The sequence below is a fragment of the Mobula birostris genome, chromosome 4, assembly GCF_030028105.1.
Source record: "Mobula birostris isolate sMobBir1 chromosome 4, sMobBir1.hap1, whole genome shotgun sequence".
NCBI lineage: Eukaryota > Metazoa > Chordata > Chondrichthyes > Myliobatiformes > Myliobatidae > Mobula > Mobula birostris.
The window spans coordinates 75,812,830-75,838,882 of record NC_092373.1 but is presented as its reverse complement, the minus strand read 5'-3'; the positions used below and the strand labels follow the sequence as shown (position 1 = coordinate 75,838,882).

Sequence of the window (26,053 nt, the reverse complement as noted above, 5' to 3'; positions counted from 1 at the left end):
AGTTTAGAAGAATGAGAGGATATTTCATTAAAATTTGCTAGGTTTGTACAGGACTTGACAGGCTGGATGCAGGGAGAATGTTTCTTCCTGCTGGACAAGACGAGAACCAGGGGTCACAATAAAATGTCAGAATAAGAGGTTGTTCATTTCAGACTGAGATAAATCAGAATCAGGTTTATTATCACCAACAGTTGTTGTGAAATTTGTTAACTTAGCAGAAACAGTTCAATGCAATACATAATATAGAAAAAAAATAAAATAATAATAATAAATAAATAATAGTATACATATATTGAATAGATTAAAAATCATACAAAAAGCAGAAATAGTGTATATTTAAAAAGTGAGGTGGTGTTCACGCGTTCAATGTCCATTTAGGAATCAGGTGGCAGAGGGGAAGAAGCTGTTCCTGAATCACCAGGTGTGTGCCTTCCGGCTTCTGTACCTCCTACCTGATGGTAACAGTGAGAAAAGGGCATGCCCTGGGTGCTGGAGGTCCTTAATACTGGACACTGCCTTTCTGAGACACCGCTCCTTGAAGATGTCCTGGGTACTTTGTAGGCCAGTACCCAAGGTGGAGCCGACTAAATTTACAACCCTCTGCAGCTTCCTTCAGTCCTGAGCAGTGCAATAGGAGAAATGTCTTCACTTTGAGCATGGTGAATATATGCTCATTAACTCTTAGTCTGATTATATTAATCTTTAATGCAAGTCAATTCTCCAAATGTCATCAGGACTTACTATTCAAATTAGTTCTGAGGTAAATGGCATTTTTATTTTTTCCAAACTTATCCAAGGAGGGACTGTCGTTCCAGTGCACCAGAGCAGCAGCATCTAGCCACTCAAAGATATTATCAAAAACAACCAGCAGTACGTAGCAACTCTCGTCCAGCAAAATATCCTAATGCCCTTTGCAGGAGTATTATCCAAAAAATAAATAATTCTGACAATAAGTCACTTAGGTGATACAAGGGCAGATGGCATAAAGCTTGGTCAAAGAGATGGGTTTTAGAGAGGGTCTTAAAGGAGAAAAGAGAGATAGGTTGGCATAAAAGCTCAGGTCCAGTGTTCAGCATCTACCTGTTAATTGTGGAGTGATTAATTAATTTGCTCAAGTGGCCAGTATTAGGATGTTTATAGGGCAGGAGGAATTACAGAGATGTGGATGAATACGATCCAGGAGGAATTTGAAAATAAGGATAAGTGTCATTGTAGTAATAATGAATAAGCCAATTTGTGAGACATGGAGACAAATAGCATGGTTTTGAATGACCTCCAGTTAGTGGAGGGTAAAATAAGGGAGACCAGCCAGGAGGGCTTTGCAATAATTGCATCGATAGGTAACAAATGGATACATGATAGTCGTATCAGTCAGTAAATGAAAGCATGGATAACGTTTGATGATGTTATGGAAATTGCAATGGGTAGTCCTAATAATGGATTGTTATATGAACTGGAACTCAGGTCAAATAATACCAGGGTCCTAACAGTCTGATCAGATTCAGACAGTTTCTGGGGAAGGAATGCAAACCTGCTTTGTGTTGGTACCAAAGATGATGATTTTAGTTTCCCTATCACTTTGTCAGAGATGTCTGCTCATCCAATATCGGATGTTGGACAAATAGTCTGACAAGGTAGAGTTAATGGCACATCAAATACATTAGCGGACACTTGGCAGCAAATTCTCTGTAAATGGCAAAAGAAATTAGATCTGTTGAAAAGACAGTGGAAAATACAGTGTATACTCAGTAAAGAATAATGTTGTTCATCCTTTTGAATAGTTAAGGACCTAAGATACATTAGGAAGAGATGGACATATGGGTGATTGGGAGCTATGGATACTGATTCAGGTTGACCACCATCCATTAATAACAATTACTGTCAACTACCTATCCCTTGATATTTTGAATAAATTGAAGTCCATTAACTTCCAAAGCACTTAGTCCTGCCAATCAAATAGCTTGGAAGTACTTTTAGAGAGCTAGGTTATGAATAGCAGTGTGCACTAAGAAAATACAAATTGTAGCAATTTAAAAAAAGAAAGCAAGGGCTTTACTAAATCTATAAGTAAATAGAAAAATGAATGAAGTAAATTACAAAGTAGCAACCAGGATTTGCAAGCTCAAATTTTAAAACTCTGAAGATTGTGGATTGTAAGAAGTTTTGAGGAAAATGGAAATTTTATGTTTAGGGGCATGAAGATCTGAGGGTATATTTTTGGTAATATATTCCTTTTAAAATAACGAGGAAAATTCAGAAGAATTCCAAGTACATTACAGCTGGTAAAGTGTGAATGAAAATGCTTCGGGAATAATGGTTGCTAAGTATGGATTGTATAAAAAACAGAGGTAAACTATATGGGTTCTTCTATAGTTCCTGACTTTAGCAATGTTCACTGCTCCTAAACAAATCAATGTGCTTGATACAATTGGAGGCAATTATCCCAAGGAAAACAATCAACTTAGACTTTCTAGAACAAGTTGTATTGAGACATGGGATTTGCTTGGATTTGGTAATAACAGTTTGCGGATCTTTAAACAAGAATAAAATGTTGAATGGAATTCTAAAATATTATTCACAACATATGTTAAAGGTGTCATCTTACTACTTTAAGTAATTCAAGCTGGTTTTCCTCTTTCATCAAAAGTTTACATGTTTCTGTACAGAAGAAACTTGCATCATGACTATTTCCCCTCCACTGTGAAAACCAGTGGCTGTGGGGAGATGGGGCTCATCAGCTGTGGTTGGCTGCTTATGTAACAGAAGGAAAGCTCTGATCTCAAACCTCTGCTGCCTTGCAGCTATACCCACTCATGGGGCAGGCTGAGGAAAAATCCATAGCTCGAGTCCCTAAGGCAGTCAGTCCTACAATGTTGTGTTCAACACTGACTCACACCTCCTCTGATGCTGCTGTTGCCAAACTGTAGCAGTCCTAGCCATTCCCTTGGATTCATCAGCTACGTGGAGAGGGGGAGCCTGTAGCATGGGCAGCAGCTTGCTCTCCATATCATACTGTCCTGGTGTACACTGGGTTGCGTATTGGCACACAGACAGCTAGGGTGCAGCATCCATGGTTGACCCTGACCAACACAGGCCTCCCTCTCTGGGAAAAATAGGTAAGCTGATCTTAAGAGAAGAACGAGGAAATATATGAGAGGTGGAAGGATCAAATAAGATTCAAGATTCAAAAGTGTTTAATGTCATTTCCAGTGCACAAGTGCAAAGCAGAACAAAATAATTGCTCTTCCTGTTCCAATGCAACACAAAGAAAAACATAATAAGATAAAGAACACAATAAACATAAATACATGATAGCTTATATACTGTGCATAGATCGATTGCACGTCCATAAAATGATGTAGGCACAGGGGTGTCTGCACATAAGGTGACTGACAGGAAATAATAAAGTAGTCCTGGTGGGGTTGTGGAGCTGTTGATCAGTGTTACCGCTTGGAGAAAGTAACTTGTTTTTGAAGCTGGAGGTCCTGGGGTGGGTGCTACGTAGACTCCTACCCGATGGGAGCGGGACAAATAGCCCGTGTGAAGACTGGATCGGGTCTTTCCTGATGTTACTGGCCCTTTTCCGGTACCTTTCTATATATATATATCCTTGATAGCAGGAGATGTGTTGGGCAGTTTTGACTACCCTTTGTAGAGATTTCCTATCTTGCACATTGCAGTATCCATGCCAAACGTATTTAATACGACTATTATAAATTTTTTGTAGTTTAGCTCCTAAAATTGAAGGTAAATTTAAAATAAGTACTATCCTACTGTAGCTTTAGCACCCTCATAAATAGCTTGCAAAGCACATGTGCACTGTGCAAAAGAATTTAACAAAAAAAAAATCCCAATAGCTAAACGCAATCAGGACCTACTGCACCAGTTGCAGAGTTTGCCAGAATTCTTCTGAGCCCTTCAGACACAAGACACTCCATTGCAGGGAGTTGTTCAGACATTCATTATGCCTCCAAAAGAGCTTATAATGCATGCCTAGCTGCTGCTCCTGCTGCATCGTCACATATGGTGCTGGCCACCGATGCAGAAACAAAACTCACACCATGTTACTCAGGTCTGCCTTACTGTGACTTAAAAGGAATTTGCCTGATCCAATCTAAACGACACTGTCACTTGCAACCACCTTGTTGATCCCTTTTAATTTCGCCATCTACCCCTCCTGGTGTGTGTATATATATAAGCAAACTCTAGAGAGTATAAGGGATGCAGGAGTGTTCTCAAGAAGAGATCAGGAAATCAGGTTAATAAAGGGGGTATGAGGTAGCATTGGCTGAGAATACTAAGGGCAATCCAAAGAGATTTTATAATTATATTAAGGGAAAATGAACAACTAGTGAGAGAACAGGGCCCCAAAAAGACAAAATAGGACAACTTTGTGTACAGCCAGAGGAGATGTGCAAGGTCCTAAATTAATATTTCTCCTCTGTTTTTACCATGGAAAAAGACATGAAGACTTTGGAGAATAGGAAAACTAAATAGAGAGGTCTGCGTTACAGTATAGAGGGTGCTGGATGTCTTCAAAGATATAAGGGTAGACATATCTCCAAAGTCTGTTCAGGTATATCCAAGAAGACTGTGGCAGGGTAGATAATAAATTGCAGGAGCCCTGGTTGAGATATTTGCATTATACTTTATACTTTATTGTCGCCAAACAATTTGTACTAGAACGTACTAGTACTACAAAGCAAGGAGCAGTTGAAGATGTCAGCAAACACTCCAGTTAGCTCGCTTATCATTAGCTAAGGGTGACATGCCTGTAGACTAGAGAGTACCAAATGATATGGGTTTGTTTAACAAGATGGCAAAGAAAATCTTTGGAACTATAGGCCAAATAACTCTAACATCTGTGTAGGTAAGTTACTGGAGAGCATTCTAGGGCTAAGATATAAGTACGTACGTCTGGAAAGAGAGGGTTTGATTAGGTGTAGTTAGCATTGTTTTATGCATGGGAGATTATATCTTATAAACCTGACTCAGATTTTTGATGAGGAGACCAAGAAAGTTGGTAAAGACATGGTAGAAGACATTCTATATGTGAACTTCAATGATGCTATTGACAAAGTTCTACATGGTAGGCTGCTCTAGAAGGTTAGATCACATGGAATCGAGGAAGAGTTGGCAAGCTGGATACATAATTGGCTTGATGGTAAAAAGCAGACGATGATGGTGGTGGCCCGTGACTAGAGCTGTGCCTCTGAGGTGGATGCTGGGCCCATTGTTGTTTATTATCTATATCAACAACTTGGATAAGAATGTACAAGCATGCTTAGTAAGTTTGCAGATGACACTAGAATAGGTAGGATGGTGGACAATGATGAAGATGACCAAAAATTACAGGAGGATCTTGATCAGCTGAGTAAATGAGCCAAGGAATGATAAATGGAGATTGATTCAGGTCAGTATGAGGTGTTGCATTTTGAAAAGTTAGGTACAAGTAGAACTTTTGCAGTGAATAGCAGAGCCCTGGGTAATGTTGTAGGACAGAAGGACATTAGAGCACAAGTCCATGGTTCACTGAAAGTGGAGTTACAGGTGGACAGCTTAGTGAAAAAGATTTTGGCATGCTGGCTTTCATCAGTTAAGGCACTGAGGATAAAAATTGGGAGGTCATAGTGCAGTTGCATAGAATGCTGGTGAGGTTGCATTTGGAGTATTGAGTTCAGTTTTGATCACCCTGCTATAGGAAAGATGTTATTAAGCTGGAAAGAGTACAGAAAAGATTTCCAAGGTTGTTAACAGGACGAGATCCTGAGTTATAACGAGGGGTTGGGCAGGCTAGGGTTTCATTCCTTGGAATGAAGTCCTCTATAGGATCACCTCTCTGCATCTATCAATCTTTAGATCCTTTAGAGGTCCTATATATCAAATCATGAAGGACATAGATAAGGTGAATACACTCCATTTTTTTTTCCAGAGTTGGGGAATCAATTACTAGAGGGAGGGACACACACAGAAAATGCTGGAGGAACTCAGCAGATCAGGCAGCATCTATGGAAATAAATCGACAGTTGACGTTTTGGGCCGGGACTCTTCCTCAGAACTGAGAAGGAAGAGGGAAGCTGCCAGAATAAAAAGGTTGGGGGAAAGGGAAGGAGGCTGGCTGGAAGGTGATAGGTGAAGCCAGGTTGGCCGGGGGGGGGGGGGGATCAAGGGCTGGAGAAGAAAAAAATCTGATGGGAGAGGAGAGTGGACCATAGGAGAAAGGGAAGACAGGACTGAGGGGGAAGTAATAGGCATGCGAGAAGAGTTAAAAGGGTAGAGTGGTGAATAGAGGAGGGGAGGGGAGGAATTTATTCACCTGAAGGAGAAATCAATATTCATGCCACCAAGTTGGAAGTTACCCAGACGGAATCTAAGGTGTTGCTCCTCCACCCTGAGGGTTAAGGTTTCAGGTGAGAGGGGAAAGATATAAGAGGAATTTGAGGGACAACATTTTTACATTTTCTGTTACTTTCTTACATTTTCTGTTGTGAGGGTCCTGTGGGATGGGCTGCCGGAGGAAGTGTTTAAGGCAGGTACAATAACAAATCTTAAAAGACAGATGAACAGGTACCTGGATTGGAAAGGTTTAGAAGGTAATGTGTTAAATGCTGGAAGAAGTGACTAGCTTGGATGGGGAATCTTGATTGGCAGGGACCGATTGGGCCAAAGGGCCTGCTTCCATTCTATATAACTCTGTGACACACAACTCCTCACTGTCAATCTCTCTCTTGTTCTCCCACTGCCATAACCTATCTTAATATCTCCTACCACTACCAGCCACCTCAGTGGCAACACATCTGTCCTCACTACCCTGATGGAAAGTTTGATGTTCCTCCCCGCAAGTATAGCTCCCCACCCCTTCTTCTACCTGCAACCAAACTGGCTGAATTCTTCTGCTTGCTTCACCCTGAGTCTCACAGCATAATTTTATAGTGTGTGTTGGCTACTGGTCACTGGACTTACATGCATTTCCCTGCACTGAATAGCATCTGGTCCTATGCCTTTAAATTTAAAACAGATGCAGGTGAAGTACTCTAGAGGGCTATAATATTGCGTAATTGGCAGAAGGTTTGTCCTGTGCTCACCATGTGCTGATGGTGAAGGGGATGCATGCTTCAGGTAGTGGATGGAGTCCTTTACCCTTTACAGTTGTTGAGCTTCCAGAGTATTAATGGAGTTACACTCATTTTAGACAATTGAGAGAATTCCATAATGCTCTTGAATGCCTTGTGGATGGTAGAAAGTTTTTGAGCGTTCAAGAGATGAGTCACTCATATAAGTATACCTAGGCTCTGTCATTGTAATATTTATATGGTCCAGTTACAGTTAGTGAATAATGGTGGAACGCAGGTGCTATGGAATTCAGGCTTGGACTGGACGGAATCGGGGACTGGCTGTTGCTTCTGGGAAGGGATGGAGAGAGGAGGATGTTGGGAATGATGGGGGAATCCAGTGAAGGTGTCAGGTCAGGAAATTACTTAACAGGAACCTACCAAGTCTCCATTTCAAAATGGGACCTTCCCTTGAAGAAATGATGGAACAGACTTCATGGTGCTGCAGAGGTCCAACTCTGTGTGACTGGTCTTCAAATGACAACAGTTTTACATTATCAATGAAAATGATAGAAGTGATGTCTAGATAAGCAGCGTAACTTTGTAGCACTGTATCGGTTTTCTAGAAGGGAAATTGTGGACTTCACGATATGCAGAATGTCCACAATTTTAAATTATGTTTTACTTTCATAGAATTTGAATCAGCAAGTGACAAGAATGTGATGCTATGTGATCCATTTTCCAGACACGTGTTTCCTGCATGGAAACCGTCCAGTTCCAATAAACCGTCAGGAAAGCTAAAAGTAGCACCTGCTGCTCTAGCACTCTAACCACAGAAACACTAGTGCTTAGTAAGGGTAAATTAACCCTGTATGGACCACTTCCAAAAATTTCATACTGTTATTGTGCTCTTTGCTAAAACTATTCAACTCAAGATTAAAATACTGAAACTTCTTTCTACCTTCTTGACTCTTAGTATTTCCTTGTTATTTATGTGGAGAGAAAGGAGAAACTGATATTGTTTACCTCAAAGTAGAAAAGGAGAGATGATCTGCTGTTTAGAATGAACTAAGTAACCATACTTATTCATGTCATTATGCTCCAAAGCAACTTTGTTAACTGTAAAGCAAGTCTGACACTTGAGGTTAAAGATGTAACAGAGACTACCTTCACTTTTCTTTAATTACACACCTGCAGATTGATTACAGCCTGGAAAGAGGCCATTCAGTTGATTGGGTCTTTACAGTTCTGTGCATCAGTAAACCAGCTAGTCCTATTTCCCTACCCTCTTCATATCGTCTTGCAAGTTATATTCCTTTCAATATGCATCCATCCAAATCCTCTTTGACATCTACTACTGAACGTGGCTCCACTAATACCCCAGCAATGCATTGCAGGCCCCAATCATTGGATAAAAAATTTCTTTTTCTTTTTGCGTTATTGCTTATTTTATCAGTTACCTTCATTTTATGCTCCCAGTTCTAGAAATAGATCACTTCTATCCACACTGCTGATATCCTTCATGATTTTAAATATCTCTATCAGATCTCCTTGCAACTGCCTCTATCTAAGAAGAACATTTCCAACTATTCCAATTCATCCATATAACTATGTAGTCCTTTATTCCTTAAACCATATTAGTTAACATGTTTTCTAAAGCATGGGACCCAGAACTGGTCTTAATACTCCAGCTGTGGCATAACAAGTGTATGATAAAGATTCACATTACTTCTTTGTTCCTGTACTCAACACTCTATTTATAAAATCCAGCATTCTATTTTTTAAATCAGTTTCTCAACCTGCCTCACTACTTTCAATGAATTGTGAACATATAGTCCCATACATTTCTGTTCGTATACCTTTTAAAAATTGTGAATTCTATTCTTGTTTTGTTTTTTCTCATTCATCTCTCCGAACTGTAACATTTCATATTTCTCAGCGTTAATCACCGACCTGCCCATTTCACCAATCCATATATAATTCTTTAAAGTACATTACTAATCTCATTGCATTTCACTAGGTCTTTAGCTTAGTGTCAGCTACAAATGTGTAAATTGTATATTGTAAACCCAAGTTCAAATCCTCAGTACATATTTATAAAGTAGGATCCCACTGTACACTCCCCTTCAGTCTGAAAAATATGCTTTCACTGCCAGTGTTTGACTCCTGTTAGTTAATCAATTTTCTATCCATGCTGCTGCTACAGCCCCATTTATTCCATATCTTTCAATCTAGATGACAAGCCTATTATGTGGTCAATGCTTAATCAATGCTATATCTCTCCCTTTCCTCCCTTCCCCATGTTTCATGAACATTTTATGTCCAAGAATAATTATAACCCACTCCTGCCTTTAATTTTGAGATAAATCCCTGATACTGAGACAATGTAATCATCCCACAGTGTTAGCTGCATCTGTGGTCGCCAACAGTATTTAATATGCTTCTGGTGGTCACTAGAATGTACCTTAAGCCTACTCAGCACTTACCTTGGTTGCATTTAAAATGTAATTCATCTGTCTCAAAGCCCTTTACACCTTTCTTCCAATTTTTTTTAGCCATCCATCCACTGCCAAAGCAATTTTTATCTACTTCTGTAGCAGAGCCTCTTCTCACAAGGACATTGGTCCAGGCTCTGTTATGGAGCAATGCAACTGTACCTCCCCAAGAAATAGTCCCAGTGTCCCAAGAATATAAACCCTCCCTTAGGTATAATCTCTCCAAACACATCAGTGGCACTGTTTCTGTAGTCACTGGTGAATGCCACAGGGAGTAATCCAAAGATGATTACCTTTGAGATTTTGTTTCTTAAGCCCTTAAAACCTGCAGAGCCTTATGACCTTCAGTGTACATCATCGCCACTGGTACAAAATATGACTGAGGGGAACCCTGCGCCTGTCAGCCTTCTCCTTGGTTGTAGCGATCACAAGTTTGGGAGGTGCTTCCAGAGTATCTTAGGCAAATAATCTGCAATGTATTTTTTTCATATGTAACGATGTACATTCTACCACCATGCACTGATTACAGAGGGAATGGATGTTTCGGGTCCTGTGATGACATTTGTGGCTGTTAGAACAGCATTCATTGAGACATGAAGAGACTATTCCATCATGGCGACACATCCTTGGATTGTGTTGAGCATGGACCCAAACAAAACATTTCACTGCATCTTTCAATATTTCGCTATACATGTGACAAATAAAGCTAATCTATAAAGATCTATAAAGTATCTTTGTGTTCCTGGTTTGGGCTTTCCTTTGGTGAGAGAAACTGCCCTGGTCATTGAGCATCAAGAGGAAAACACTCTAATGGTTGGAATCAAATGAGGCAGAAAGAAAAATTGTTGGGTTGTTGATGGGAAATCATCCCAGCCTCGGGTCATTACTGGAGAAGTTCAGTGGGTAATTTCCCAGGACCAACAGTCTTTTTCAAAGACCTCCTTTCCACCTTATGTGGGGATGTTCAATGATGCAATATTCTGCTCTATTTGCAACTTAGTAACAAATGAACAGAACATGCCTGCATACGACAAGACCTAGCAACATTCAGACATGGATTGATCAGGTTGAAGTAACACTTACCCTAAAGAAGTGCCAGGTACTGATCACCTTTGACAAGAGGGACTCTAATTATCTATCCTTACCATTATATCATGTTATTATCACTGAGGGCCCTACTATCAAGATCCTTGAGATCCAAAAGCTCAACTGCACCACAGAACTAATGTTGCCTAAGGGTAGTTTCTCTTTAACCCATGTTTGGACTATGGTTGTGATAAGGTCAGGAGCTGATGCAGACTGGGCATTCCTGAGAGGTTATTGTTAAGTGAGTGCCACTTGATGGCACTGTTTACAACACCAGTTTGATGAAGATTGAGAGTAGATTGATTAGGTTTATCCAATTTTCAACAGATGCCAGTTTTGCATTACAACACTTTGACTAGGGACTTGGCTGGTTCTGGAAAGCAGGTCTACAGCAATACAGCTAGAATTTTGTCTAGTCCTGTAGATGTTTCCAGTGCTCTGAGCAGTTTCATCACAATGGGGTAAATCAAATTGTCCGAAGATAGGCTTTGTGGTGCTAAGATCTCAGAAAGAAAACTGGATACATTATCTATTGAGTTCTTCTGGCTGAACATAGCTGCAAACTCTCCAGCCTTTTTAACACGCAGATTATTACACGTGGGGAAAACCGTGAGCCTCTTTTTCCCACGAGCTGTTAAACTTTCTATGCATTTCATACGTGTAAGGACTGAAAAACTTCAATCATAACTGTTGGACAAGATTGCTCCCCTCTCTCTATTAGATGCAGTTTTTATTGTTTAGTATGCATGTGCTCTTGGGTTACAACTTCAGCAGGCCGTCACCTTATTTTGAGATATGTCTGGTGCTGTTCCCGCCATGCCCTTCTATACTCCTCATTGGACCAAGATTGTTGCCCTAGCTTGATAGTAATGGCAGAACAAGGGATATGCTGAAATATGACTTTACAGATCGAGGTGACATACATTTCTGATGACACTCCACAGCACATTTTGAATACCTAGTCCTAATACCTTTGTTGGTTTTTGTGTTTCAATGTGGTGGATCACTAATTCATCAGCTAAGAATTATTTGATTTTTAAATTAAAATTAAAATTAAAAATATATTTGCTCTTAACAAAATGCGTCTGCATTTCATCTGTAATTATATTTAGTAAGATGTTGGAACAATGGAGAAGCCAATTAATTCCACAATATTGAAACTGCCAAATTATTTTTGTCACTTTTTTACGACTAAAAACCATTGCATCAATTTAAGCAGCATGAAGTGATATTAGAAAGCATGAGAAACTAACTGGAAACTACACTCCATTCTCAAATAAATTAATTTTAAACATAATCAGCTTTTTGCAAGAAATCCATAGGTAAACTTCCGACAGAAACCACCCAGTTAATTTATAACACTTTATCTGTATCTCAAGTTATAGATTTCATCACAAGTAGAATTTTACCTTTTTACACCTTTGATATATATTGACTCAACTCCTCACACATTATGCAAAGCAGTTAGCAGAGCACTTCTGAAAGATACTTTAAAAATAACTGTTATAAATCCTTCGTTAAAAAGGAAGATCGCTTTTGTGCTCTTTGTTGTGAAACAGTTTTAAGTTGTATTAACTGTTGTAATGTAAAAAATATAGCTCCCAGTTAACTTCCACAAACAGTGTGATAACAGTCAGATAACCTCCTTGAGCAAGGCACTTAACCACACAATGCTCCAGTCTACCCAGCTGAGAATGAGTACCGGCAAAATGCTGGGGGTTAACCTTGCGATAGACTGGCGTCCTATCCGGGGGGGGGGGGGGGGGGGAGTCTCGTACTCTCAGTCACATCGCGCCATGGAAACCGCCGTAAGCACAGGCCTGATGGGCCACAGGGCTCATGACAGACTTTTTTAAAAAATGAAGAATACATTTGGTGAAGATATGGGGGAGAAAGTGTCTGGTTTACTTTGAGGAGATATCATGGAATCTTTTACATTAATCTGGACAGCTTTGATTTAAAATCTACGTGAAAGACAGCAGTGCAGCTCTCCTCTGCACTCATCCAAGTGTCTGCTTCGATTGTTATGTTTGAGGTTCTGGAGTGAGACTTGTACCTGGAACCTTCAGCTCAGAGACACAAAGGCTGCCACAGCTGACAGTTCCTCTCAGAGCAGATGTGGTAAATGTCTATCATATTATGACTAAAGAAATAGCAGTTTATTGGTCATAGAGTCAGAGTGCGATATCAGGCCCTTTGGGCCACCAAATCCATATCAAGCATTCATTTTCATTAATCCCACTTTATTCTACCATAAGTACTGCACTTACCTACACATCACAGGCAATTTACAAAAACCAGTTAACTTACCAACCTGCCCATCATTGGCATATGGCAGGAAATGGAAGTACTCAGAGCAACCCACGCAGTGACAGAGTGAATGTGTAAACTCCATAGGAGATTGCACTGAAGGTGAAGATATTGCATCCATTTTATCCACAATTTGAATGAGCAGAGACACCTGATTAAAAGATCGCTTGCTAATAATAGTCTGACATTGTTCTCTGTGCCTGTTAATGTAGAAGTCCCATCTGTTAGTGCTATTAACAATGCTAAAGAATATTTATTAGCAACAGGACAAAAATCCCACGTCCAGGTATTACTTCTGTCCTGCCTGCTTTCACCTGTCACTGGACTTGAGAAAAGCACTGGGTAAGTTGCACCAAACAGATACACAAGATATGGTGGATAATTTCTAATGAGAACACGATTAAAACCTTAACAAAGAGGGCATAACTCTTACGATTGCCAAGGTGAGAGGACTTATGTGGTGCACAAATGTCAGCATTCTATTTCTGTGCCGTAGACTCATTCTAATTTTTCTGTGCTATTTGTGGGTCTTCCACTGAAAGGGGCAGCTAAAGCACTTACATGGAAATTGGCCCATTTTATGCCCAAGTTAAGTTGGAGAATCCCAACTAACCAAACAAGTCACACAGCACCTAGTTATTTGCAGCATTTGAAACTGAAATATCCAGTACTTGCAAAATGTGACATCACCACAGTATTTGCAAATAACGTCATCACATCTTTCAAGCAGAGGAATATGCTGAAGCTGGGAAGAAGTGTGTGGCAGGTGCTAGATTAAATATAGCTCAGTGAAAGCTAACTAGTGGGCAGTGACTAGATTTTAACCCCAGCTTGTATCCAATGTAAAACAGTAAATTCTCAGAACTTCCAAAACTGACACAGAGGCAACAGGGCTTCTAAGGTACATGAGAATGGGTCTTCTATTCTATGGCACAGGATTAGGGGACAACAGGTAGTTGCTGGCATTGAGTCACAACTATGTTCTGAGTCCCTCCAAGAAGCTAACCTTTCAGAGTTGGCCATATCCAAAAAAGTTGGAAGGTTCATTTTAGTATTGCATTGCAAATTGTATTTAAACTTATTGGCTCCTGGACAGAGAGTAGAGGAGAAGAAGGGAAGAAAAAGAGCAAGGGATGGAAGTAGACACTTTGATGATTAGGTGTTATGGGGAAGAAGGGAAGAAACATTTTGCCAGGCTTGTTTAAAAAGTATTTGGTGCTGGGAAATGCCATAAGGCCACACTGGGGAAACTGAAAAAGCTGGACAAAAAACAACAAAGTCATTGACTGCAAACTGCCTCCTCAGTCCAAAGGCCATAGTAATGGATAGCATGGTACTGCCAGTGATACAAAGATTCATTTATTATCAAGGTATACAACTCAGAAGATCTTCTTCTCCAGATAGCCACAAAACCAAGAGAAAAAAAAAGAACGGCAACACAATCATCAAACCCCAAATGCCCACTCCCCCCCTAAAAAAAATGAATACCAGAACAGGAACATCAACTCCCAAATTCCCCTCTCCTGCACAAAAAGAGAAAGATCAAGTGAAAAACACAGAATATAGAAAACTATAAGACTGAAAAAAACCATTGTCCATAGTCCAAATCCATATATATCCAAAATGCAGAAAACCTCGATAACATTCTCCAGACAAAGCAGCAGGCCACACAGTCTCCCCACTCCAGTAGCACAGCGATCCCACCAGTGATCAAAAGGCAGTCAGCCGGCTCTCACTTTCCGCGTTCGCCTCGATGTTTCAATCCCTCTCGTCGCTTTAATCAGTGAACAATGGAAACTTTAATTGGCGAAATGGAGTTGAACATTGGGTTGCACCTCTCCCCCTACATCCGTCTCGCCACGAGGCTCCTGCTTGCTGCCTCCCGGAATCCTCTCAAAGATAGCAAACCGCTGGATCACTCAAACGGTCTCCAAACTGAAAATCACAGGCTCCTACAGTTCCAGAAACACACTGAAGATGAAAAACAGACATAAAAGACATAAGAGAAGTGAAATAAATAGTTTTGTGGTCTATCCAGAAGATGTCGACCATGGGAGCATTATACACAGGCGCCATCTTGACCAGAAGTCCACGTCCACCTGCCATGAAGAAATAAATGAGAAAAAAATTATTTAATTAACATGTTACTTCTCAAACTTTTTTTGATGATACATCAACAAACTCAACAAAATCCAATGATAAAATTGCTCAGGATTTCCAGCATCTGCAGAATCTCTCATACCGAGAAACCTAGTAATTGTCAATAAACTAAAACAAATATTAAATACTGACTGTGTTCATTGAAACATGCAACTGAGATTTTCCTCTTGGGACAGCTATCTCTGTTACTAGGGCTTTACTTCAGAAAATCAATCACTTGAGCTAAAGTTCTGCAAAATGCTCTTGCAATACTGCGCAAATGCATAATGTTCCAATATAGTCATCAGCAGCCTTGAAGTGTGCTTGGTACACTTCCTAAAGCATCAGAAATAGGTCATCCTGTTGTGTGGAGACCCTGAATCGGAAAGAAAAACAATTCAGTATTCTACAGCTGAAGGGGGACATGTGCTGCTATTGCCTGCTCTTGAGCACTTACACATCATCTCTCACCTGGTGAACTAACCACTCAGATTTCCTGAATGATTACTTGTTAAGAATTGATTGACAGAGAATATTGTGCAATACTGATATCCTGACGCCTTGAGAAATTGTGGGACTTACAGTAAAAAGAGATGTGTCTGTGTGCATAATGAATGATTCATTTTGGGGTGGGATGGAATGTTAGCGAGCACGCAATATGGATCCAAAAGCCTGAAAGCACAAACCTGCAGGCTCAAAGACAGCTTCCATTCCACTGTTATAAGTCTATTGAATGGTCCCCAACTACAACAAAATGGACTGTTGATCTCACAATCTACCTCGTTATGACTGCACCGTATTATCTGTCTGCACTGCACTTTTTCTGTAACTGTAACACCTTATTCTGCATTGTGTCATTGTTTTTCCCCCTTATATACAACCTCAATGCATTAATGTGATTAAAAGATCTGTACATATGGCATAAAGGACTTCACTGCATCTCGGCATCTGTGACTAGCGGTGCACCGTGGGGACCAGTGCTGGTTCTGCTGTTGTTTGTCATCTATATCGATGATCTGGATGGTAATGTGGTTAACAGGATCAGCAGGTTTGTGGATAACACCATGACGGGGGGTGTAGTGAACTGCAAGGAAGACTATCAAAGTTTGCAGTGGGATTTGGACTAGCTAGAAAAATGGGCTGAAAAAACGGCAGTTGGAATTTAATGCGGACAAGTGTGAAGTGTTGCTCTTTGAAAGATAAACCAGGGTAGGACTTGCACAGTGGGCAGTAGAGTTCTGAAGAGTGCAGTAGAACAGAGGAATCTGGGGAATACAGATCTGTAATTGCTTGAAAGAGGCATCACAGGTAGATAGGGTCATAAAGAAAGCTTTTGGTATATTGGCCTTCATAATTCAAAGTATTGAGTACAGGAGTTGGGATTCTATGTTGAAATTGTATAAGAGGTTGGTGGGGCCTAATCTGGAGTATAATGTGTTGTTCTGGTCACCTGCTACAGGAAAGATGTAAATAAGATTGAAAGAGTGCAGAGAAGATTACAAGGATGTTGCAGGGACTTGGGGAAATGAGTTATAGATAATGGATAGGACTTTATTCCATGGAGCATAGCAGAATGAAGGGAGATTTTATAGAGGTATACAAAATTATGAGGGGTATAGATTGGGTAAATGCAAGCAGGGGTTTTCCACGGAGGTTGGGTGAGACTACAACTAGAGGTCATGGGTTGAAGGTGAAAGGTGAATTATTTAAGGTGGACATGAAGGAGAACATCTTCATTCAGAGGCTGGGGTGAGTGTGGAACAGGCTGCCAGTGTAAGTGGTGAATGTGGGTTTGAATTCAATATTTAAGAAAAGTTTGGATGGAAGGGCTATGGCCTGGGTGCAGGTCAGTGAGACAGTGCAGAACAAAAGTTCAGCATGGACTAGCTGGGTTGATGGGCTTCTTTCTATTCTATACTACCCTCTGACTCTATGTGATAATAATAGGAAATAGTTGCTACAGTATATCCCTGATTTCTAAGGAAAAGTCTTGTTCATATTTTGGTTATCCATGCCTTTGAGCCCCTGTGCATCAACAGTAACTGTTTAGAATGCTCAACTTACATAGAATAAGAAAGCCCTTCCTCAGTTGAAGACCTTTTCACATATTATTATATGTTTTTCTGTCATTTTTACAGAGAAGCAGTGTTGTGACATTGAAAGTTAGAGAAGAATAAATTTATAATTTGTATACATAGCTTGCATATAAGTGAATAATATACATCTTGCAAATTCTATGCAAGATTGATTTGTGAGTTTACTTTTCCAGACAGTAGGATGGCAATTGTATTATATGGCAGTGGTGAAGTTTGCCATGATGAAATACAGACATGAATGTGAAGCTTAAAGAGAGTGTCTTGATTCAAGAGGTCAAGAGGAGGCTGCAGGAGGCCATGTAAACGAGTGAAATGCTGGCTATTCCTCTTTAGGCACATTGCAGCATGCAGTTCAAACTCTTCTCATCAGTACCCTTGTCCTTGACTGACAAAAAAACCCTTTCCTTGTCCTTGGCTGACAAAAGGAAGCATTCTTTCTGTCCAGTGTCAACCAGACTAGAAGGCACACCTTTTAGTGAACTACCCTTTGTTCCCCAAATAATAAAAAAATTCTCCTTACCTCTACTTGTTTCACAAGCAACAGCTCAGAATAAAATAATATACCCTCCAAAACTCCAATTTACATATTCAAACCTAATCAAAATTTTAAAAAACTTCTAAATTTCAACTACATCTAAATGCTAGTTCCCTTTCTCCCGCCTATCCACACTTCTCAACTTTGAAGGGATCAATCCTAGCTCGGAGCCAGATATGTACAATTAATTTATCAGCCCTATGAAATTAATTTCTGGTGTCAGCATTTGCCCAGTAGTATTTTTGTTGAGTGTGAGTGCTTTGTCCCCCTTAAGAAGAATGCTTATACTCAAATATAGTTGGAAAAAATTAGGTTGGTTAAAAATTACTCTATTAAGCAATGGATGAAAACCATTCTAACATGTATAATGGAGAAGATATTTTTACGTGCAAATTGTCAGCAAAAACTTTTTTTTGAACAAAACCATTATTTTTGACCTTACACTCAATTGGAAGTTGCCACAGTTTGTAAAGAGTGTAACTTGTATACCAGGACTAGTGAATATGAGCTGTACAATTGCCACAACTATAATAATTTTAAATACATCATAAATTGAACAAACACACAGAGCTACTTTTGCCTTAAATTTAAAATAATCATCTATTAAGCTCTGAATGTAGTAACCCTTGTCCAATATGTTATGGCTGCAAGGTTTCGGATTTCTGATATTTTCGGATTTTGGAATATGTAATGAGATAGCTTGTGAACACCATCATTTCCGACTATGAATTTATGTGCTACCATTAAGAAGACTTTGTCTTACACTTGTTTATCACGCATATGTACTTAACAGGAATAATTATTACTTACCATTATTACATCCCATTAACATAATGAAAATATAATGTGTGCAGGGTAACAAAAGCAACCCAGCAGATCTGGGAGAATACCTGAATCAGCTGTTGAACAACAAACAACGGCAGACTTTCAATCTCCACCTACAATGCCATGTTTTGATTAAAAGGTTACAGTACACCATATTTGTATTTTACTTTTTTCTAAGGTTCAATGTAACGTATAAAAACAGTCAGCACTGTAGACTTGTTCTGGTGTTAGATTTTCATCAGCGACAATCTTCACAAACTTATCAATGAATTTCTCTGCTGTTTCATGATCAGCAGATGCTCAATCTTTAAAATTGTTTAAAACTTTAAATATTTAATTCCGTGCCTTTTCTTAAATTTCTGTAAGTAACCTGCCAAATATTCATTATTACCTTCAGTTTTCGTTTCCTCGTGATAGAGATCTTTGCTTGTTTCTTGAGCAGCATACCATAAAGTGGCATACGTTCGCTCCAATACTGACAAATTCATTCTTTCAATACTTGATCAAGATCCTTATTTTTTGCTTCACGCAGTGTTTTTCTATTTTTCATGAACTTTTGTTCATTTGTTATGAGAGGCCACTTCTCAGAACTATCCGTGATGCGCAGAGAGCTGCACATTGCTTAGGAATCTTCCCAGTGCCTGGTGGAATTTTCCATTTATTATGTCATGTCAGCGCTCAAAAAAATTTGGGGTTTCAGAGTTTTTTTGGATTTTGGAATTTCGGATAGGGGGTACTCAACCTGTATAAATTTTCAACTGAATTCGGTAAGCTCAAAGCAAGTATGGGAAACAAAACGAGGTGAGTTGCAAGGAAGCACGTGAAACTGGACCCTGGTTTGTCAAAGGGAGTGCAGGAACTGGAGCTATGGTGTGTTAAAGGGAATGCAAGAACCAAGACCCCGGTGTGTTGAAGGGAGCATGCAAACTGGATGCCACACCTGGAGCAAACCCACATGGTCCTGGGGAAAACATACAAGCTCTGAACATACATCCTGCCGAAGGGTTTTGGCCCAAAATGTTGACTGTACTCTTTTCCATAGTTGCTGTCTGACCTGCTGAGCTCCTCCAGCATTTTGTGAGCATTGTTTGGATTTCCAGCGTCTGCAGATTTTCTCTTCTTTGTGATACAAACTCCTTACAACTCGGGGTGCTCCATAGTTTGGAGTTCAATTCTGGCACTGCCTGTAGGGAGTGTGTATGTTCACCCTGTGACCATGTGGGTTTCTTCTGGGTACCTCTCCCACAGTCCACAGACCTTACTGGTCAGTAGGTTAATTAGTCATTGCAAATTTTCCTGTGATCAGGCTAGTGTTAAATAGGTGGGTTGCTGAGTACTGTGGCTCGTTGGGCCAGCAGGGCCTGCTCTGCGCTGAAACTTTAAATAAATAAACTGCGGTCCTGGTGTGTTAAAGGGACTGAAAGAAACATCATCTGATCAGCCTGACACTGCACCATCAGGATTAAATATAAGGTGGAAAATTGTGAAGTCATCCACTTTGGTAGAGAAAAATATGTTTTTCTTTAATGGTTTGACATACATGGTGTTAGTGTTCAGAAAGACCTAGGTGTCCTTCTACACAAATCATTGAAGGTTAACCTGCATGTAAATAAAGCAATTATGAAATTAAATGTTATGGTACCTTTATTTCTGGAGGATTTCAGTACAAGAGTAGGAATTATGTAGGACCCTTGCGAGACTGCACTTGGTTGACTCATGAGGAAAAATTATACAGATAATGTCAATACACTCTCTAATTAGAAAAATAAGAAATAATTTCATACTGTTATTATAGAGCTGATAAATTAGACGCAAGGATTGTGCCTCTCTGACTAGAATGTCTAGAAGCAGAAAATAAAGGATAAAGTCTGCAATGAGAAGACAGATTAATCCAGATTATATTGAATATTTAGCATTATCAAGTTAATAGACTACTGATTACATTCATAACAAACGTTAATATTTTTGGGTCTAATAATGGAATCATGGGATGGTGATTGGTGCTGAGGTAAAAAACTGGCCATGATATTTTTGAATGGTAGAGCAAGCACCAGCTCAACCCTTACTTCTTTTACTTAATCTTCTGATTATGCGAGGAATATATTCGGGGGGGGGGGGGGGGACCATTTCCTGAACTAGTAAGGAGCTGGAATTCACTGCTTGTAGGGGTGATGGGAGACAAAATCAATTTTCAGCTTCAAAGAGGGATTTGATAGTATTTGGAAAGAATGATTTGCAATGCTATATGGAATGGGCAGGTAGTGGGACTGAGGATGGCTAGAGAGAAGCTAGCATATCCTTCTCAGCCAATAACAATTCTATGATTGAATACGGCATTTCTAATTTCAAATGCAAAATCACAAAACTCACCGGATAGTCCCTGCATACAATAGTTTAAGAACTATAGGCGCAACCGAAAAGAGAAGATAAATTAAGCGGTCCTTGTTAAATTTAGCCAGGCTCGAATTTTAAAAGTCTGCCGACTGTGGGAGTAAAATGAATGTTCCCACAAAGAGTGTTAGTGGAGTAAAACTGAAATGCCTGACACTTTTTCTGCAGTTGCTATTTTTCTTGTAAATGTGCAAACGCACAATTGGCGTCTCTTCTGCAATTAACGACGTCAAGGCCTGTCAAAGCCAAATTTCAATTCAGGCATCTTTGTAGTACACTGGGGTCCTGAGAGGGGGGGTGGTGGTCTTAGCTTCTTTGTTCAATCTTGCCTAGGCAATGAATGGTCTGCAGAGCAATGTGTTAGGGAGTGAACAACGTTAAGTGCCATACAAGTGGAAGCTCAGATCCAGCACGTCTTGTGCTGGTGTTGCACCTGGTTCGGTATATTCATGTTTAACCCCTTGAGGGCATCAGCAACATTGTCAGAACCCCGAGTCCAGCAAAAGCTGCAAGAGCGGCGCCTCGCCCCCAAAGTCCTCGAGGCTCCCGATGCGTTTACATTGTGATGCTTCATAATGTCTTGCGACCGAAACTTATTACAGTCAGTCATTTCTGCAGATGCTATATGAAAGAAAAAAGGTGCGTGGAAAGTGTAAAGTGCGTTCTCAAAGGGTTAAAAGTCCGTGAAACTGTTTCATTCCTCCTTTTCAGGAGTCAATTACGATGCATAGATAGGTTCTTTTTCTGTTATTGTTTAGAATTAAAAGGAGTGCTGGGGCATTTTGTGATGGGTTTTATGGTGACTTCCACTTTTAAATTTGGCCTCAGCTGTTTGCATGGATATAGCGAACAGATGATTTTTTTTGTGGGAGATTTCTGATTCTTTATTCACCCTGGATTGAATCCCGCAAACCCATCCTCCCCCCCCCCCCCGCCCTTTGTAAAAGCCTGCCGTGTTGAGAAGACCAGAGAAATATATTGCATCTGTACTTGTGGCGGAGGCGATAGATCACAGGCAGGCAGCCGCTTGCCCCTGGGTCACTGATTTTCTGCAGTGTAGACTGAACCCAGTGATTGTGCTGTTCTCTGGTTTGTTGTGGTTTGCTCTCGCACTTTCTGCTGCACTCGTGCACACCCTAGAAAGAGGCGTAACATTTCAAAGCCACACACTTCCATTGCCACGTCCACGCGAATCTCGCCGTGAACAAATCCACACTGTTTTTAAATATTTACTCTATGTCTGTCACCTCCGTGATCCCAACAAAAATGCAGATTCTGGAAATCTAAAATTTAAAACACTCAACAGGTCAGATAGTTTTTGTGGAAGGAGGATGTTTCAACTTTTTTTCCCTCTGTTTTTGTAATCTGAGCTGTAGTTACGAAATGTGACAATGCTGAATTCAACAAACTTGTTTAAAAGGGCAAGTCTTCAGAAGTAGAAAATATTGAATGACAACAGTGATATTAACTCATGTGATAGTATTTAAATATAACATATTTCATTGTTGTTCCCTTTTTATATAGTGAAATTGCCACACATTAAAAGGTTACCTTTGCTAAAAGCTTCCTACAGAGTAAGGTCACATACAGTGTTGCATCGTATTAACAGTTGCAGAAACTGGCTGTTTAGCCTGCAGGTTTGTAAAGACTGGACATGCACCTGTTTCCAGCCTTTTTCGTTTCTCGTTATTAACATACCCTCCCTTCTTTATCTGTGGTTCTTAGTTAACTTCCCAAATTGCATCTGTGACATTATCTTCAGTTCATGGACTAGAATGCAAAACTTTGGGATGATCACTGAGTGGGGAGAAAAGGAACATTAAAGTTCCTTGCCTGTTTTTTTTTTTAAAAGCATGAGGTATGAGTAAAAAGAGTAATATTAAAGTTGCACATTTTAGGGCCTCGGAGAGGACTATAACCTCATTGTGGTTTGGAGGCTTGCATGCCTCAATGACCTGGAGGGCTATGTTGGCTTTAGGATCACCCATCCCAAACGGGGTAGAAGCCAGACTAAGAATGGTTCACCAGTCCTCCAGGTTCGGGGGTTCAGCTCAGGGCTAACAACCCTGACTGGTAAAACAAAACTGTTACGGAAACGGCAATGAAGAATCGTTCTGCATCTGAGTGCGACAGTATTCCTGAGTCTCCAGCTGGAATTTGTGTGACTGACACAATGAAGGAAGCCCTGAACACTGCCAGTGATGGAGGACCTTCATTGCTGCTCTAAACGCCAGCAGTGTAATGGGCAGAAGAGAGACACTTTAGGGGAGAGAAATAATTGAAAAGGAAATGAGGATTACAGGTTAGATCAAGAAAGTGATGCTGAGAGTAGAGGATCAGCTGTGATCTTATCATATTGAATGGCAGAGTAGATGTGAACAGTCAAGTGGCTTGTCTTTTATATATATATATATATATAGTAAAATTATTATCGAAGGATATACAGTGCCTTATTCAGCCCCCAACCTTTGTTCTGAGTATTACAACCAAGGATTTTGATCAAGTTAACTGAGAATTTTTTTTTCAGAGTAGAGCCCAAAAAACAGGGAAAATTAGGGTATGAAAAACTTAAAAACTCAAAAACAGAACTGTCAGCAATTCAAAAGTATTCATTCCCCTTTGTTCAGTACTTAGTTGAACCACCTCTAGCTGCTATTACAACCAGTAGTGTTTATGGATAAGTCTATATTAGCTTTGCACAATGTGATGAAGCAAGATTTGCCCATTCCTCCCCGCAAAATTGTTCAAGCTGTGCCGGGTTAGTTAGGGAGCAGTGGTGGACAGCAATTTTGAGGTTTTGCTTGATCAGGTTAAGGTCAAGACTGTGACCGAAACACTGAAGGACATCAGTTTTCTTCATTTGAATCCACTCCATGGTGGCTCTGGCAGTGTGCTTTGCGTTGCTTTTCTGCTGAAAGACGAATTTCCTCCCCAGTTTAAGCTTTCTGGCGGAGGCAAAGGAGGTTTTTATCCAGGATCGTTGTATTTAGCAGCATTCATATTCCCATCAATGCTGACCAGATTACCAGTCCCTGCTGCTGAAAAGCATCCCCATAACATAATGCTACCTCCTCCATTCTTTACAGTATGTTGGTGTTACCTGCCTGATGTGCAGCGTTAGATTTATACTGTACCACACGTACTACTTAGTGTTGAGGCCAAGAAGTTCCACTTTGGTCTCATCCAACCTCAAGAAATTTTTCCACATCTTTACAGTATCTTCTAAGTGTCGCTTTGCCAAGTCTTTTTGGGCAAGGATGTGCTTTTTTTTTCCAGCCAGGGTTTCTTCCTTGCCACTCTTCCATAAGTACCCTTAATTTCATCTCTAGTTGCAGCCACTGACTTCTGCAGCTCACTCAGAGTGACTACCTCACTACTTTTTTATCTTTTTTTTGCAATACTCATTTTAACTTAACTATTTAATAGACATTCTGTAATTCAGGTTTTTTTCTCTTTTTATTTATCATGTATTTCTTTGTACTGCTGCCATAAAGTTGACCAATTTCACGACACTTGCCGGTGATATTAAACCTTCATTCTGGTTCTATTGGCGTCACAGTACCATCTCTTACAAGTGCTATTCTTCTCCGCGACTAAGTGTAGAGGGGCGCCCTGACGTAGGCAGTGCGGCTGTGGTTTTATACTTTTTTCCACTTTTTCATGATAAAGTGCACTGACCTCCAAGGTATGCTCAGTGCCTTTGAGATGGTCTTGTACCATTTCCCAGGTTTGTGTTTCTCTATTATTATTTCCCTGAATTGTCTTAAATGCTTCTTTGTCTTCATTTTGGTTTGGTCTGTTGAAAATCTATTATACTGTTGGACCTTACAGAGAGGGGGCTATTTATTCTTATGAATTCATTGAAAGCAGGTGATCCTCCAATTTTCTACATCAACAAATTGACCAATTTGGTCAGGTAATATACAGTATTTCACCTGAGGAAGGTTAGCATAGTAATTACAAAGGGGATGAGTATCTTTCAAGCTTCACAATTTTGGTTTTTAATTTTCAGTAAATTATTGACAGGATTTGGAGTTTTCCTTTTCATTTGACATGAATCAGAATCAGGTTTATTATTACCGGCATGTGACATGAAATTTGTAACTTAGCAGTAGCAGTTCAATGCAATGTTTTGTAGATTAGCTCAAAAATTCCTACTTCAATATATTTTAAATTTAGAAAATGAGACAGTAAAATATGAAAATGATTGTTGCGGCTGAATACTTTTTCAAGGCATATATATCCCTGAGCTTAATTTTCTTGTGGGCATACTCAGTAAATCCCAGGACCATAATAAAATCAATGAAAAATAACCAATGTACAGAAGACAACAAACTGCAAATACAAAAGAGGAAAATAATTATAAATATCAAGAATAAGTGCTTTGTTATGTCTCCCCTCGCTGTGAAACGGGGACACCTCTTTTTCCCTTAATAGGGCGAGAGAGAGCTTATGGTATGTCGAATTACTAGGTGAACGAGTAATCTTTGGGGTACTGCAAGTCTGTGCCTTTATTGATGATTTGCTGCATGCTTGAGTGCTCAGTGGAGGGCGCTGATGCTTTTTTGCTGGTGGGGGAGGGGGGGCTCATTGCTTTGCTGCTGCTTATTCTTTGGGGGAGCTGGGGGTGGCTTTTTGTTCTAACATTTAACTCATTCATTCTTGGGGGGCATTCCTCTGTTTTTATGGAGGCTTGAGAAGAAAAAGAATTTCAGGATGTATATTTTCTACATTTCTTTGATATTAAATTGAACCTGTTGAAGTGATGAAGCGTCCTTGAAAGTGAGTCCATAGGTTGTAGTTCAGTGATGTGGTGACTGAAGTTGAATGAAGTTATCCTCACTGGTTCAACAGCCTGATGGTTGAGGGGTAATAACTGTTCCTGAGTCTGGTGGTGTGAGTCCTGAGGCTCCTGTACCTCCTTCCTGGTGGCAGCAGTAAGAAGAGAGGATGACTTGGGTGGTTGGTGTTCCTGACGATAATGCTACCTAAAACTGTTGGGAGTTACCTGAATCGCAGCAATGCATTCTAGGACCATTTATGTGGTGAATATACTGATTTAAGTTGTGCTCCACTACTTTGCAGGTTCTCTTAGTTAATTAGTGTATTGCAATTTCATCCCTT

The 26,053-nt window shown here is 40.0% G+C and overlaps 1 protein-coding gene across 6 annotated transcripts in view; it reads left to right on the top strand.

The window, feature by feature from the left end:
• The window catches only part of ppp2r3a (protein phosphatase 2, regulatory subunit B'', alpha), a 345,954-nt gene that overhangs the window by 226,825 nt on the left and 93,076 nt on the right, over positions 1-26,053 (top strand). The window lies entirely within an intron of this gene.